The sequence below is a fragment of the Scleropages formosus genome, chromosome 3 (genome assembly GCF_900964775.1).
Source record: "Scleropages formosus chromosome 3, fSclFor1.1, whole genome shotgun sequence".
In the NCBI taxonomy this organism is placed as follows: domain Eukaryota; kingdom Metazoa; phylum Chordata; class Actinopteri; order Osteoglossiformes; family Osteoglossidae; genus Scleropages; species Scleropages formosus.
This window is the reverse complement of record NC_041808.1, coordinates 22545385-22561318: the sequence shown is the minus strand read 5'-3', so window position 1 is coordinate 22561318 and position 15934 is coordinate 22545385.

Here is a 15934-nt window from a genome sequence, read left to right as displayed (position 1 = left end):
GTAGGGTTAGGGTTGGGCTAGGCAAGTGCTGGAGCCGGCTAAGGGTTTCAGGCTCGTTGCGGGGCCGGCGCTGTGGCTTGCGCAGCAGCCAGAGTTCAGCTGGGAGCTAGGGTTAGGGCTGGAGATAGGGTCGGGCCGGAGCCTGGGCTATGGCTGGAGGTAGGGTTAAGGCCGGAGCTAGGGTTAGGGTTCGGGCTAGGGCAAGCGCTGGAGCCCGGCTAAGGGTTTCGGCTCGTTGCGGGGCCGGCGCTGTGGCTTGCGCAGCAGCCAGAGTTCAGCTGGGAGCTAGGGTTAGGGCTGGAGATAGGGTCGGGGCCGGAGCCTGGGCTATGGCTGGAGGTAGGGTTAAGGCCGGAGCTAGGGTTAGGGTTCGGGCTAGGGCAAGCGCTGGAGCCCGGCTAAGGGTTTCGGCTCGTTGCGGGGCCGGCGCTGTGGCTTGCGCAGCAGCCAGAGTTCAGCTGGGAGCTAGGGTTAGGGCTGGAGATAGGGTCGGGGCCGGAGCCTGGGCTATGGCTGGAGGTAGGGTTAAGGCCGGAGCTAGGGTTAGGGTTCGGGCTAGGGCAAGCGCTGGAGCCCGGCTAAGGGTTTCGGCTCGTTGCGGGGCCGGCGCTGTGGCTTGCGCAGCAGCCAGAGTTCAGCTGGGAGCTAGGGTTAGGGCTGGAGATAGGGTCGGGGCCGGAGCCTGGGCTATGGCTGGAGGTAGGGTTAAGGCCGGAGCTAGGGTTAGGGTTCGGGCTAGGGCAAGCGCTGGAGCCCGGCTAAGGGTTTCGGCTCGTTGCGGGGCCGGCGCTGTGGCTTGCGCAGCAGCCAGAGTTCAGCTGGGAGCTAGGGTTAGGGCTGGAGATAGGGTCGGGGCCGGAGCCTGGGCTATGGCTGGAGGTAGGGTTAAGGCCGGAGCTAGGGTTAGGGTTCGGGCTAGGGCAAGCGCTGGAGCCCGGCTAAGGGTTTCGGCTCGTTGCGGGGCCGGCGCTGTGGCTTGCGCAGCAGCCAGAGTTCAGCTGGGAGCTAGGGTTAGGGCTGGAGATAGGGTCGGGGCCGGAGCCTGGGCTATGGCTGGAGGTAGGGTTAAGGCCGGAGCTAGGGTTAGGGTTCGGGCTAGGGCAAGTGCTGGAGCCCGGCTAAGGGTTTCGGCTCGTTGCGGGGCCGGCGCTGTGGCTTGCGCAGCAGCCAGAGTTCAGCTGGGAGCTAGGGTTAGGGCTGGAGATAGGGTCGGGGCCGGAGCCTGGGCTATGGCTGGAGGTAGGGTTAAGGCCGGAGCTAGGGTTAGGGTTCGGGCTAGGGCAAGCGCTGGAGCCCGGCTAAGGGTTTCGGCTCGTTGCGGGGCCGGCGCTGTGGCTTGCGCAGCAGCCAGAGTTCAGCTGGGAGCTAGGGTTAGGGCTGGAGATAGGGTCGGGGCCGGAGCCTGGGCTATGGCTGGAGGTAGGGTTAAGGCCGGAGCTAGGGTTAGGGTTCGGGCTAGGGCAAGCGCTGGAGCCCGGCTAAGGGTTTCGGCTCGTTGCGGGGCCGGCGCTGTGGCTTGCGCAGCAGCCAGAGTTCAGCTGGGAGCTAGGGTTAGGGCTGGAGATAGGGTCGGGGCCGGAGCCTGGGCTATGGCTGGAGGTAGGGTTAAGGCCGGAGCTAGGGTTAGGGTTCGGGCTAGGGCAAGTGCTGGAGCCCGGCTAAGGGTTTCGGCTCGTTGCGGGGCCGGCGCTGTGGCTTGCGCAGCAGCCAGAGTTCAGCTGGGAGCTAGGGTTAGGGCTGGAGATAGGGTCGGGGCCGGAGCCTGGGCTATGGCTGGAGGTAGGGTTAAGGCCGGAGCTAGGGTTAGGGTTCGGGCTAGGGCAAGCGCTGGAGCCCGGCTAAGGGTTTCGGCTCGTTGCGGGGCCGGCGCTGTGGCTTGCGCAGCAGCCAGAGTTCAGCTGGGAGCTAGGGTTAGGGCTGGAGATAGGGTCGGGGCCGGAGCCTGGGCTATGGCTGGAGGTAGGGTTAAGGCCGGAGCTAGGGTTAGGGTTCGGGCTAGGGCAAGCGCTGGAGCCCGGCTAAGGGTTTCGGCTCGTTGCGGGGCCGGCGCTGTGGCTTGCGCAGCAGCCAGAGTTCAGCTGGGAGCTAGGGTTAGGGCTGGAGATAGGGTCGGGGCCGGAGCCTGGGCTATGGCTGGAGGTAGGGTTAAGGCCGGAGCTAGGGTTAGGGTTCGGGCTAGGGCAAGCGCTGGAGCCCGGCTAAGGGTTTCGGCTCGTTGCGGGGCCGGCGCTGTGGCTTGCGCAGCAGCCAGAGTTCAGCTGGGAGCTAGGGTTAGGGCTGGAGATAGGGTCGGGGCCGGAGCCTGGGCTATGGCTGGAGGTAGGGTTAAGGCCGGAGCTAGGGTTAGGGTTCGGGCTAGGGCAAGCGCTGGAGCCCGGCTAAGGGTTTCGGCTCGTTGCGGGGCCGGCGCTGTGGCTTGCGCAGCAGCCAGAGTTCAGCTGGGAGCTAGGGTTAGGGCTGGAGATAGGGTCGGGGCCGGAGCCTGGGCTATGGCTGGAGGTAGGGTTAAGGCCGGAGCTAGGGTTAGGGTTCGGGCTAGGGCAAGCGCTGGAGCCCGGCTAAGGGTTTCGGCTCGTTGCGGGGCCGGCGCTGTGGCTTGCGCAGCAGCCAGAGTTCAGCTGGGAGCTAGGGTTAGGGCTGGAGATAGGGTCGGGGCCGGAGCCTGGGCTATGGCTGGAGGTAGGGTTAAGGCCGGAGCTAGGGTTAGGGTTCGGGCTAGGGCAAGCGCTGGAGCCCGGCTAAGGGTTTCGGCTCGTTGCGGGGCCGGCGCTGTGGCTTGCGCAGCAGCCAGAGTTCAGCTGGGAGCTAGGGTTAGGGCTGGAGATAGGGTCGGGGCCGGAGCCTGGGCTATGGCTGGAGGTAGGGTTAAGGCCGGAGCTAGGGTTAGGGTTCGGGCTAGGGCAAGCGCTGGAGCCCGGCTAAGGGTTTCGGCTCGTTGCGGGGCCGGCGCTGTGGCTTGCGCAGCAGCCAGAGTTCAGCTGGGAGCTAGGGTTAGGGCTGGAGATAGGGTCGGGGCCGGAGCCTGGGCTATGGCTGGAGGTAGGGTTAAGGCCGGAGCTAGGGTTAGGGTTCGGGCTAGGGCAAGTGCTGGAGCCCGGCTAAGGGTTTCGGCTCGTTGCGGGGCCGGCGCTGTGGCTTGCGCAGCAGCCAGAGTTCAGCTGGGAGCTAGGGTTAGGGCTGGAGATAGGGTCGGGGCCGGAGCCTGGGCTATGGCTGGAGGTAGGGTTAAGGCCGGAGCTAGGGTTAGGGTTCGGGCTAGGGCAAGCGCTGGAGCCCGGCTAAGGGTTTCGGCTCGTTGCGGGGCCGGCGCTGTGGCTTGCGCAGCAGCCAGAGTTCAGCTGGGAGCTAGGGTTAGGGCTGGAGATAGGGTCGGGGCCGGAGCCTGGGCTATGGCTGGAGGTAGGGTTAAGGCCGGAGCTAGGGTTAGGGTTCGGGCTAGGGCAAGCGCTGGAGCCCGGCTAAGGGTTTCGGCTCGTTGCGGGGCCGGCGCTGTGGCTTGCGCAGCAGCCAGAGTTCAGCTGGGAGCTAGGGTTAGGGCTGGAGATAGGGTCGGGGCCGGAGCCTGGGCTATGGCTGGAGGTAGGGTTAAGGCCGGAGCTAGGGTTAGGGTTCGGGCTAGGGCAAGCGCTGGAGCCCGGCTAAGGGTTTCGGCTCGTTGCGGGGCCGGCGCTGTGGCTTGCGCAGCAGCCAGAGTTCAGCTGGGAGCTAGGGTTAGGGCTGGAGATAGGGTCGGGGCCGGAGCCTGGGCTATGGCTGGAGGTAGGGTTAAGGCCGGAGCTAGGGTTAGGGTTCGGGCTAGGGCAAGCGCTGGAGCCCGGCTAAGGGTTTCGGCTCGTTGCGGGGCCGGCGCTGTGGCTTGCGCAGCAGCCAGAGTTCAGCTGGGAGCTAGGGTTAGGGCTGGAGATAGGGTCGGGGCCGGAGCCTGGGCTATGGCTGGAGGTAGGGTTAAGGCCGGAGCTAGGGTTAGGGTTCGGGCTAGGGCAAGTGCTGGAGCCCGGCTAAGGGTTTCGGCTCGTTGCGGGGCCGGCGCTGTGGCTTGCGCAGCAGCCAGAGTTCAGCTGGGAGCTAGGGTTAGGGCTGGAGATAGGGTCGGGGCCGGAGCCTGGGCTATGGCTGGAGGTAGGGTTAAGGCCGGAGCTAGGGTTAGGGTTCGGGCTAGGGCAAGCGCTGGAGCCCGGCTAAGGGTTTCGGCTCGTTGCGGGGCCGGCGCTGTGGCTTGCGCAGCAGCCAGAGTTCAGCTGGGAGCTAGGGTTAGGGCTGGAGATAGGGTCGGGGCCGGAGCCTGGGCTATGGCTGGAGGTAGGGTTAAGGCCGGAGCTAGGGTTAGGGTTCGGGCTAGGGCAAGCGCTGGAGCCCGGCTAAGGGTTTCGGCTCGTTGCGGGGCCGGCGCTGTGGCTTGCGCAGCAGCCAGAGTTCAGCTGGGAGCTAGGGTTAGGGCTGGAGATAGGGTCGGGGCCGGAGCCTGGGCTATGGCTGGAGGTAGGGTTAAGGCCGGAGCTAGGGTTAGGGTTCGGGCTAGGGCAAGCGCTGGAGCCCGGCTAAGGGTTTCGGCTCGTTGCGGGGCCGGCGCTGTGGCTTGCGCAGCAGCCAGAGTTCAGCTGGGAGCTAGGGTTAGGGCTGGAGATAGGGTCGGGGCCGGAGCCTGGGCTATGGCTGGAGGTAGGGTTAAGGCCGGAGCTAGGGTTAGGGTTCGGGCTAGGGCAAGCTGCTGGAGCCCGGCTAAGGGTTTCGGCTCGTTGCGGGGCCGGCGCTGTGGCTTGCGCAGCAGCCAGAGTTCAGCTGGGAGCTAGGGTTAGGGCTGGAGATAGGGTCGGGGCCGGAGCCTGGGCTATGGCTGGAGGTAGGGTTAAGGCCGGAGCTAGGGTTAGGGTTCGGGCTAGGGCAAGTGCTGGAGCCCGGCTAAGGGTTTCGGCTCGTTGCGGGGCCGGCGCTGTGGCTTGCGCAGCAGCCAGAGTTCAGCTGGGAGCTAGGGTTAGGGCTGGAGATAGGGTCGGGGCCGGAGCCTGGGCTATGGCTGGAGGTAGGGTTAAGGCCGGAGCTAGGGTTAGGGTTCGGGCTAGGGCAAGTGCTGGAGCCCGGCTAAGGGTTTCGGCTCGTTGCGGGGCCGGCGCTGTGGCTTGCGCAGCAGCCAGAGTTCAGCTGGGAGCTAGGGTTAGGGCTGGAGATAGGGTCGGGGCCGGAGCCTGGGCTATGGCTGGAGGTAGGGTTAAGGCCGGAGCTAGGGTTAGGGTTCGGGCTAGGGCAAGCGCTGGAGCCCGGCTAAGGGTTTCGGCTCGTTGCGGGGCCGGCGCTGTGGCTTGCGCAGCAGCCAGAGTTCAGCTGGGAGCTAGGGTTAGGGCTGGAGATAGGGTCGGGGCCGGAGCCTGGGCTATGGCTGGAGGTAGGGTTAAGGCCGGAGCTAGGGTTAGGGTTCGGGCTAGGGCAAGCGCTGGAGCCCGGCTAAGGGTTTCGGCTCGTTGCGGGGCCGGCGCTGTGGCTTGCGCAGCAGCCAGAGTTCAGCTGGGAGCTAGGGTTAGGGCTGGAGATAGGGTCGGGGCCGGAGCCTGGGCTATGGCTGGAGGTAGGGTTAAGGCCGGAGCTAGGGTTAGGGTTCGGGCTAGGGCAAGTGCTGGAGCCCGGCTAAGGGTTTCGGCTCGTTGCGGGGCCGGCGCTGTGGCTTGCGCAGCAGCCAGAGTTCAGCTGGGAGCTAGGGTTAGGGCTGGAGATAGGGTCGGGGCCGGAGCCTGGGCTATGGCTGGAGGTAGGGTTAAGGCCGGAGCTAGGGTTAGGGTTCGGGCTAGGGCAAGTGCTGGAGCCCGGCTAAGGGTTTCGGCTCGTTGCGGGGCCGGCGCTGTGGCTTGCGCAGCAGCCAGAGTTCAGCTGGGAGCTAGGGTTAGGGCTGGAGATAGGGTCGGGGCCGGAGCCTGGGCTATGGCTGGAGGTAGGGTTAAGGCCGGAGCTAGGGTTAGGGTTCGGGCTAGGGCAAGCGCTGGAGCCCGGCTAAGGGTTTCGGCTCGTTGCGGGGCCGGCGCTGTGGCTTGCGCAGCAGCCAGAGTTCAGCTGGGAGCTAGGGTTAGGGCTGGAGATAGGGTCGGGGCCGGAGCCTGGGCTATGGCTGGAGGTAGGGTTAAGGCCGGAGCTAGGGTTAGGGTTCGGGCTAGGGCAAGTGCTGGAGCCCGGCTAAGGGTTTCGGCTCGTTGCGGGGCCGGCGCTGTGGCTTGCGCAGCAGCCAGAGTTCAGCTGGGAGCTAGGGTTAGGGCTGGAGATAGGGTCGGGGCCGGAGCCTGGGCTATGGCTGGAGGTAGGGTTAAGGCCGGAGCTAGGGTTAGGGTTCGGGCTAGGGCAAGCGCTGGAGCCCGGCTAAGGGTTTCGGCTCGTTGCGGGGCCGGCGCTGTGGCTTGCGCAGCAGCCAGAGTTCAGCTGGGAGCTAGGGTTAGGGCTGGAGATAGGGTCGGGGCCGGAGCCTGGGCTATGGCTGGAGGTAGGGTTAAGGCCGGAGCTAGGGTTAGGGTTCGGGCTAGGGCAAGCGCTGGAGCCCGGCTAAGGGTTTCGGCTCGTTGCGGGGCCGGCGCTGTGGCTTGCGCAGCAGCCAGAGTTCAGCTGGGAGCTAGGGTTAGGGCTGGAGATAGGGTCGGGGCCGGAGCCTGGGCTATGGCTGGAGGTAGGGTTAAGGCCGGAGCTAGGGTTAGGGTTCGGGCTAGGGCAAGCGCTGGAGCCCGGCTAAGGGTTTCGGCTCGTTGCGGGGCCGGCGCTGTGGCTTGCGCAGCAGCCAGAGTTCAGCTGGGAGCTAGGGTTAGGGCTGGAGATAGGGTCGGGGCCGGAGCCTGGGCTATGGCTGGAGGTAGGGTTAAGGCCGGAGCTAGGGTTAGGGTTCGGGCTAGGGCAAGCGCTGGAGCCCGGCTAAGGGTTTCGGCTCGTTGCGGGGCCGGCGCTGTGGCTTGCGCAGCAGCCAGAGTTCAGCTGGGAGCTAGGGTTAGGGCTGGAGATAGGGTCGGGGCCGGAGCCTGGGCTATGGCTGGAGGTAGGGTTAAGGCCGGAGCTAGGGTTAGGGTTCGGGCTAGGGCAAGTGCTGGAGCCCGGCTAAGGGTTTCGGCTCGTTGCGGGGCCGGCGCTGTGGCTTGCGCAGCAGCCAGAGTTCAGCTGGGAGCTAGGGTTAGGGCTGGAGATAGGGTCGGGGCCGGAGCCTGGGCTATGGCTGGAGGTAGGGTTAAGGCCGGAGCTAGGGTTAGGGTTCGGGCTAGGGCAAGCGCTGGAGCCCGGCTAAGGGTTTCGGCTCGTTGCGGGGCCGGCGCTGTGGCTTGCGCAGCAGCCAGAGTTCAGCTGGGAGCTAGGGTTAGGGCTGGAGATAGGGTCGGGGCCGGAGCCTGGGCTATGGCTGGAGGTAGGGTTAAGGCCGGAGCTAGGGTTAGGGTTCGGGCTAGGGCAAGCGCTGGAGCCCGGCTAAGGGTTTCAGCTCGTTGCGGGGCCGGCGCTGTGGCTTGCGCAGCAGCCAGAGTTCAGCTGGGAGCTAGGGTTAGGGCTGGAGATAGGGTCGGGGCCGGAGCCTGGGCTATGGCTGGAGGTAGGGTTAAGGCCGGAGCTAGGGTTAGGGTTCGGGCTAGGGCAAGCGCTGGAGCCCGGCTAAGGGTTTCGGCTCGTTGCGGGGCCGGCGCTGTGGCTTGCGCAGCAGCCAGAGTTCAGCTGGGAGCTAGGGTTAGGGCTGGAGATAGGGTCGGGGCCGGAGCCTGGGCTATGGCTGGAGGTAGGGTTAAGGCCGGAGCTAGGGTTAGGGTTCGGGCTAGGGCAAGTGCTGGAGCCCGGCTAAGGGTTTCGGCTCGTTGCGGGGCCGGCGCTGTGGCTTGCGCAGCAGCCAGAGTTCAGCTGGGAGCTAGGGTTAGGGCTGGAGATAGGGTCGGGGCCGGAGCCTGGGCTATGGCTGGAGGTAGGGTTAAGGCCGGAGCTAGGGTTAGGGTTCGGGCTAGGGCAAGCGCTGGAGCCCGGCTAAGGGTTTCGGCTCGTTGCGGGGCCGGCGCTGTGGCTTGCGCAGCAGCCAGAGTTCAGCTGGGAGCTAGGGTTAGGGCTGGAGATAGGGTCGGGGCCGGAGCCTGGGCTATGGCTGGAGGTAGGGTTAAGGCCGGAGCTAGGGTTAGGGTTCGGGCTAGGGCAAGCGCTGGAGACCGGCTAAGGGTTTCGGCTCGTTGCGGGGCCGGCGCTGTGGCTTGCGCAGCAGCCAGAGTTCAGCTGGGAGCTAGGGTTAGGGCTGGAGATAGGGTCGGGGCCGGAGCCTGGGCTATGGCTGGAGGTAGGGTTAAGGCCGGAGCTAGGGTTAGGGTTCGGGCTAGGGCAAGCGCTGGAGCCCGGCTAAGGGTTTCAGCTCGTTGCGGGGCCGGCGCTGTGGCTTGCGCAGCAGCCAGAGTTCAGCTGGGAGCTAGGGTTAGGGCTGGAGATAGGGTCGGGGCCGGAGCCTGGGCTATGGCTGGAGGTAGGGTTAAGGCCGGAGCTAGGGTTAGGGTTCGGGCTAGGGCAAGCGCTGGAGCCCGGCTAAGGGTTTCGGCTCGTTGCGGGGCCGGCGCTGTGGCTTGCGCAGCAGCCAGAGTTCAGCTGGGAGCTAGGGTTAGGGCTGGAGATAGGGTCGGGGCCGGAGCCTGGGCTATGGCTGGAGGTAGGGTTAAGGCCGGAGCTAGGGTTAGGGTTCGGGCTAGGGCAAGCGCTGGAGCCCGGCTAAGGGTTTCGGCTCGTTGCGGGGCCGGCGCTGTGGCTTGCGCAGCAGCCAGAGTTCAGCTGGGAGCTAGGGTTAGGGCTGGAGATAGGGTCGGGGCCGGAGCCTGGGCTATGGCTGGAGGTAGGGTTAAGGCCGGAGCTAGGGTTAGGGTTCGGGCTAGGGCAAGCGCTGGAGCCCGGCTAAGGGTTTCGGCTCGTTGCGGGGCCGGCGCTGTGGCTTGCGCAGCAGCCAGAGTTCAGCTGGGAGCTAGGGTTAGGGCTGGAGATAGGGTCGGGGCCGGAGCCTGGGCTATGGCTGGAGGTAGGGTTAAGGCCGGAGCTAGGGTTAGGGTTCGGGCTAGGGCAAGCGCTGGAGCCCGGCTAAGGGTTTCAGCTCGTTGCGGGGCCGGCGCTGTGGCTTGCGCAGCAGCCAGAGTTCAGCTGGGAGCTAGGGTTAGGGCTGGAGATAGGGTCGGGGCCGGAGCCTGGGCTATGGCTGGAGGTAGGGTTAAGGCCGGAGCTAGGGTTAGGGTTCGGGCTAGGGCAAGTGCTGGAGCCCGGCTAAGGGTTTCGGCTCGTTGCGGGGCCGGCGCTGTGGCTTGCGCAGCAGCCAGAGTTCAGCTGGGAGCTAGGGTTAGGGCTGGAGATAGGGTCGGGGCCGGAGCCTGGGCTATGGCTGGAGGTAGGGTTAAGGCCGGAGCTAGGGTTAGGGTTCGGGCTAGGGCAAGCGCTGGAGCCCGGCTAAGGGTTTCGGCTCGTTGCGGGGCCGGCGCTGTGGCTTGCGCAGCAGCCAGAGTTCAGCTGGGAGCTAGGGTTAGGGCTGGAGATAGGGTCGGGGCCGGAGCCTGGGCTATGGCTGGAGGTAGGGTTAAGGCCGGAGCTAGGGTTAGGGTTCGGGCTCGGGCAAGTGCTGGAGCCCGGCTAAGGGTTTCGGCTCGTTGCGGGGCCGGCGCTGTGGCTTGCGCAGCAGCCAGAGTTCAGCTGGGAGCTAGGGTTAGGGCTGGAGATAGGGTCGGGGCCGGAGCCTGGGCTATGGCTGGAGGTAGGGTTAAGGCCGGAGCTAGGGTTAGGGTTCGGGCTAGGGCAAGCGCTGGAGCCCGGCTAAGGGTTTCGGCTCGTTGCGGGGCCGGCGCTGTGGCTTGCGCAGCAGCCAGAGTTCAGCTGGGAGCTAGGGTTAGGGCTGGAGATAGGGTCGGGGCCGGAGCCTGGGCTATGGCTGGAGGTAGGGTTAAGGCCGGAGCTAGGGTTAGGGTTCGGGCTAGGGCAAGTGCTGGAGCCCGGCTAAGGGTTTCGGCTCGTTGCGGGGCCGGCGCTGTGGCTTGCGCAGCAGCCAGAGTTCAGCTGGGAGCTAGGGTTAGGGCTGGAGATAGGGTCGGGGCCGGAGCCTGGGCTATGGCTGGAGGTAGGGTTAAGGCCGGAGCTAGGGTTAGGGTTCGGGCTAGGGCAAGCGCTGGAGCCCGGCTAAGGGTTTCGGCTCGTTGCGGGGCCGGCGCTGTGGCTTGCGCAGCAGCCAGAGTTCAGCTGGGAGCTAGGGTTAGGGCTGGAGATAGGGTCGGGGCCGGAGCCTGGGCTATGGCTGGAGGTAGGGTTAAGGCCGGAGCTAGGGTTAGGGTTCGGGCTAGGGCAAGCGCTGGAGCCCGGCTAAGGGTTTCGGCTCGTTGCGGGGCCGGCGCTGTGGCTTGCGCAGCAGCCAGAGTTCAGCTGGGAGCTAGGGTTAGGGCTGGAGATAGGGTCGGGGCCGGAGCCTGGGCTATGGCTGGAGGTAGGGTTAAGGCCGGAGCTAGGGTTAGGGTTCGGGCTAGGGCAAGCGCTGGAGCCCGGCTAAGGGTTTCGGCTCGTTGCGGGGCCGGCGCTGTGGCTTGCGCAGCAGCCAGAGTTCAGCTGGGAGCTAGGGTTAGGGCTGGAGATAGGGTCGGGGCCGGAGCCTGGGCTATGGCTGGAGGTAGGGTTAAGGCCGGAGCTAGGGTTAGGGTTCGGGCTAGGGCAAGCTGCTGGAGCCCGGCTAAGGGTTTCGGCTCGTTGCGGGGCCGGCGCTGTGGCTTGCGCAGCAGCCAGAGTTCAGCTGGGAGCTAGGGTTAGGGCTGGAGATAGGGTCGGGGCCGGAGCCTGGGCTATGGCTGGAGGTAGGGTTAAGGCCGGAGCTAGGGTTAGGGTTCGGGCTAGGGCAAGCGCTGGAGCCCGGCTAAGGGTTTCAGCTCGTTGCGGGGCCGGCGCTGTGGCTTGCGCAGCAGCCAGAGTTCAGCTGGGAGCTAGGGTTAGGGCTGGAGATAGGGTCGGGGCCGGAGCCTGGGCTATGGCTGGAGGTAGGGTTAAGGCCGGAGCTAGGGTTAGGGTTCGGGCTAGGGCAAGCTGCTGGAGCCCGGCTAAGGGTTTCGGCTCGTTGCGGGGCCGGCGCTGTGGCTTGCGCAGCAGCCAGTGTTCAGCTGGGAGCTAGGGTTAGGGCTGGAGATAGGGTCGGGGCCGGAGCCTGGGCTATGGCTGGAGGTAGGGTTAAGGCCGGAGCTAGGGTTAGGGTTCGGGCTAGGGCAAGCGCTGGAGCCCGGCTAAGGGTTTCGGCTCGTTGCGGGGCCGGCGCTGTGGCTTGCGCAGCAGCCAGAGTTCAGCTGGGAGCTAGGGTTAGGGCTGGAGATAGGGTCGGGGCCGGAGCCTGGGCTATGGCTGGAGGTAGGGTTAAGGCCGGAGCTAGGGTTAGGGTTCGGGCTAGGGCAAGTGCTGGAGCCCGGCTAAGGGTTTCGGCTTGTTGCGGGGCCGGCGCTGTGGCTTGCGCAGCAGCCAGAGTTCAGCTGGGAGCTAGGGTTAGGGCTGGAGATAGGGTCGGGGCCGGAGCCTGGGCTATGGCTGGAGGTAGGGTTAAGGCCGGAGCTAGGGTTAGGGTTCGGGCTAGGGCAAGCGCTGGAGCCCGGCTAAGGGTTTCAGCTCGTTGCGGGGCCGGCGCTGTGGCTTGCGCAGCAGCCAGAGTTCAGCTGGGAGCTAGGGTTAGGGCTGGAGATAGGGTTGGGGCCGGAGCCTGGGCTATGGCTGGAGGTAGGGTTAAGGCCGGAGCTAGGGTTAGGGTTCGGGCTAGGGCAAGCGCTGGAGCCCGGCTAAGGGTTTCGGCTCGTTGCGGGGCCGGCGCTGTGGCTTGCGCAGCAGCCAGTGTTCAGCTGGGAGCTAGGGTTAGGGCTGGAGATAGGGTCGGGGCCGGAGCCTGGGCTATGGCTGGAGGTAGGGTTAAGGCCGGAGCTAGGGTTAGGGTTCGGGCTAGGGCAAGCTTCTGGAGCCCGGCTAAGGGTTTCGGCTCGTTGCGGGGCTGGCGCTGTGGCTTGCGCAGCAGCCAGAGTTCAGCTGGGAGCTAGGGTTAGGGCTGGAGATAGGGTCGGGGCCGGAGCCTGGGCTATGGCTGGAGGTAGGGTTAAGGCCGGAGCTAGGGTTAGGGTTCGGGCTAGGGCAAGCGCTGGAGCCCGGCTAAGGGTTTCGGCTCGTTGCGGGGCCGGCGCTGTGGCTTGCGCAGCAGCCAGAGTTCAGCTGGGAGCTAGGGTTAGGGCTGGAGATAGGGTCGGGGCCGGAGCCTGGGCTATGGCTGGAGGTAGGGTTAAGGCCGGAGCTAGGGTTAGGGTTCGGGCTAGGGCAAGCTGCTGGAGCCCGGCTAAGGGTTTCGGCTCGTTGCGGGGCCGGCGCTGTGGCTTGCGCAGCAGCCAGAGTTCAGCTGGGAGCTAGGGTTAGGGCTGGAGATAGGGTCGGGGCCGGAGCCTGGGCTATGGCTGGAGGTAGGGTTAAGGCCGGAGCTAGGGTTAGGGTTCGGGCTAGGGCAAGCGCTGGAGCCCGGCTAAGGGTTTCGGCTCGTTGCGGGGCCGGCGCTGTGGCTTGCGCAGCAGCCAGAGTTCAGCTGGGAGCTAGGGTTAGGGCTGGAGATAGGGTCGGGGCCGGAGCCTGGGCTATGGCTGGAGGTAGGGTTAAGGCCGGAGCTAGGGTTAGGGTTCGGGCTAGGGCAAGCGCTGGAGCCCGGCTAAGGGTTTCGGCTCGTTGCGGGGCCGGCGCTGTGGCTTGCGCAGCAGCCAGAGTTCAGCTGGGAGCTAGGGTTAGGGCTGGAGATAGGGTCGGGGCCGGAGCCTGGGCTATGGCTGGAGGTAGGGTTAAGGCCGGAGCTAGGGTTAGGGTTCGGGCTAGGGCAAGTGCTGGAGCCCGGCTAAGGGTTTCGGCTCGTTGCGGGGCCGGCGCTGTGGCTTGCGCAGCAGCCAGAGTTCAGCTGGGAGCTAGGGTTAGGGCTGGAGATAGGGTCGGGGCCGGAGCCTGGGCTATGGCTGGAGGTAGGGTTAAGGCCGGAGCTAGGGTTAGGGTTCGGGCTAGGGCAAGTGCTGGAGCCCGGCTAAGGGTTTCGGCTCGTTGCGGGGCCGGCGCTGTGGCTTGCGCAGCAGCCAGAGTTCAGCTGGGAGCTAGGGTTAGGGCTGGAGATAGGGTCGGGGCCGGAGCCTGGGCTATGGCTGGAGGTAGGGTTAAGGCCGGAGCTAGGGTTAGGGTTCGGGCTAGGGCAAGTGCTGGAGCCCGGCTAAGGGTTTCGGCTTGTTGCGGGGCCGGCGCTGTGGCTTGCGCAGCAGCCAGAGTTCAGCTGGGAGCTAGGGTTAGGGCTGGAGATAGGGTCGGGGCCGGAGCCTGGGCTATGGCTGGAGGTAGGGTTAAGGCCGGAGCTAGGGTTAGGGTTCGGGCTAGGGCAAGCGCTGGAGCCCGGCTAAGGGTTTCGGCTTGTTGCGGGGCCGGCGCTGTGGCTTGCGCAGCAGCCAGAGTTCAGCTGGGAGCTAGGGTTAGGGCTGGAGATAGGGTCGGGGCCGGAGCCTGGGCTATGGCTGGAGGTAGGGTTAAGGCCGGAGCTAGGGTTAGGGTTCGGGCTAGGGCAAGTGCTGGAGCCCGGCTAAGGGTTTCGGCTCGTTGCGGGGCCGGCGCTGTGGCTTGCGCAGCAGCCAGAGTTCAGCTGGGAGCTAGGGTTAGGGCTGGAGATAGGGTCGGGGCCGGAGCCTGGGCTATGGCTGGAGGTAGGGTTAAGGCCGGAGCTAGGGTTAGGGTTCGGGCTAGGGCAAGTGCTGGAGCCCGGCTAAGGGTTTCGGCTCGTTGCGGGGCCGGCGCTGTGGCTTGCGCAGCAGCCAGAGTTCAGCTGGGAGCTAGGGTTAGGGCTGGAGATAGGGTCGGGGCCGGAGCCTGGGCTATGGCTGGAGGTAGGGTTAAGGCCGGAGCTAGGGTTAGGGTTCGGGCTAGGGCAAGTGCTGGAGCCCGGCTAAGGGTTTCGGCTCTTTGCGGGGCCGGCGCTGTGGCTTGCGCAGCAGCCAGAGTTCAGCTGGGAGCTAGGGTTAGGGCTGGAGATAGGGTCGGGGCCGGAGCCTGGGCTATGGCTGGAGGTAGGGTTAAGGCCGGAGCTAGGGTTAGGGTTCGGGCTAGGGCAAGCGCTGGAGCCCGGCTAAGGGTTTCGGCTCGTTGCGGGGCCGGCGCTGTGGCTTGCGCAGCAGCCAGAGTTCAGCTGGGAGCTAGGGTTAGGGCTGGAGATAGGGTCGGGGCCGGAGCCTGGGCTATGGCTGGAGGTAGGGTTAAGGCCGGAGCTAGGGTTAGGGTTCGGGCTCGGGCAAGTGCTGGAGCCCGGCTAAGGGTTTCGGCTCGTTGCGGGGCCGGCGCTGTGGCTTGCGCAGCAGCCAGAGTTCAGCTGGGAGCTAGGGTTAGGGCTGGAGATAGGGTCGGGGCCGGAGCCTGGGCTATGGCTGGAGGTAGGGTTAAGGCCGGAGCTAGGGTTAGGGTTCGGGCTAGGGCAAGTGCTGGAGCCCGGCTAAGGGTTTCGGCTCGTTGCGGGGCCGGCGCTGTGGCTTGCGCAGCAGCCAGAGTTCAGCTGGGAGCTAGGGTTAGGGCTGGAGATAGGGTCGGGGCCGGAGCCTGGGCTATGGCTGGAGGTAGGGTTAAGGCCGGAGCTAGGGTTAGGGTTCGGGCTAGGGCAAGTGCTGGAGCCCGGCTAAGGGTTTCGGCTCGTTGCGGGGCCGGCGCTGTGGCTTGCGCAGCAGCCAGAGTTCAGCTGGGAGCTAGGGTTAGGGCTGGAGATAGGGTCGGGGCCGGAGCCTGGGCTATGGCTGGAGGTAGGGTTAAGGCCGGAGCTAGGGTTAGGGTTCGGGCTAGGGCAAGTGCTGGAGCCCGGCTAAGGGTTTCGGCTCGTTGCGGGGCCGGCGCTGTGGCTTGCGCAGCAGCCAGAGTTCAGCTGGGAGCTAGGGTTAGGGCTGGAGATAGGGTCGGGGCCGGAGCCTGGGCTATGGCTGGAGGTAGGGTTAAGGCCGGAGCTAGGGTTAGGGTTCGGGCTAGGGCAAGCGCTGGAGCCCGGCTAAGGGTTTCGGCTCGTTGCGGGGCCGGCGCTGTGGCTTGCGCAGCAGCCAGAGTTCAGCTGGGAGCTAGGGTTAGGGCTGGAGATAGGGTCGGGGCCGGAGCCTGGGCTATGGCTGGAGGTAGGGTTAAGGCCGGAGCTTGGGTTAGGGTTCAGGGCTAGGGCAAGTGCTGGAGCCCGGCTAAGGGTTTCAGCTCGTTGCGGGGCCGGCGCTGTGGCTTGCTGCAGCAGCCAGAGTTCAGCTGGGAGCTAGGGTTAGGGCTGGAGATAGGGTCGGGGCCGGAGCCTGGGCTATGGCTGGAGGTAGGGTTAAGGCCGGAGCTAGGGTTAGGGTTCGGGCTAGGGCAAGTGCTGGAGCCTGGCTAAGGGTTTCAGCTCGTTGCGGGGCCGGCGCTGTGGCTTGCGCAGCAGCCAGCGTTCAGCTGGGAGCTAGGGTTAGGGCTGGAGATAGGGTCGGGGCCGGAGCCTGGGCTATGGCTGGAGGTAGGGTTAAGGCCGGAGCTAGGGTTAGGGTTCGGGCTAGGGCAAGCGCTGGAGCCCGGCTAAGGGTTTCGGCTTGTTGCGGGGCTGGCGCTGTGGCTTGCGCAGCAGCCAGAGTTCAGCTGGGAGCTAGGGTTAGGGCTGGAGGTCGGGTTAAGGCTGGAGCTAGGGTTCGGGTTCGAGCTCGGGTAAGTACTGGAGCCAGGCTAAGGGTTTCACGTTTTTGTGGGACCGGCGCTGTGGTTTGCACAGCAGCCAGAGTTCAGCTGGTAGCTTTCTCTTTACCCTTTCAACTTGTATGCCAAATACATGAGAGAAGCAGGACTATAAGAAATCTGGATTCAAAATAGTGTAACATCGCTGAGGGGAGTAAATGTGTAAATAGTTGGCATTAGTGTTTATGTGTGTGTACATAGTTGTGTGTGGTTTCTGATTGGTTGTCGTCCTATTTATGTTCAGTGTTTGAGAGTG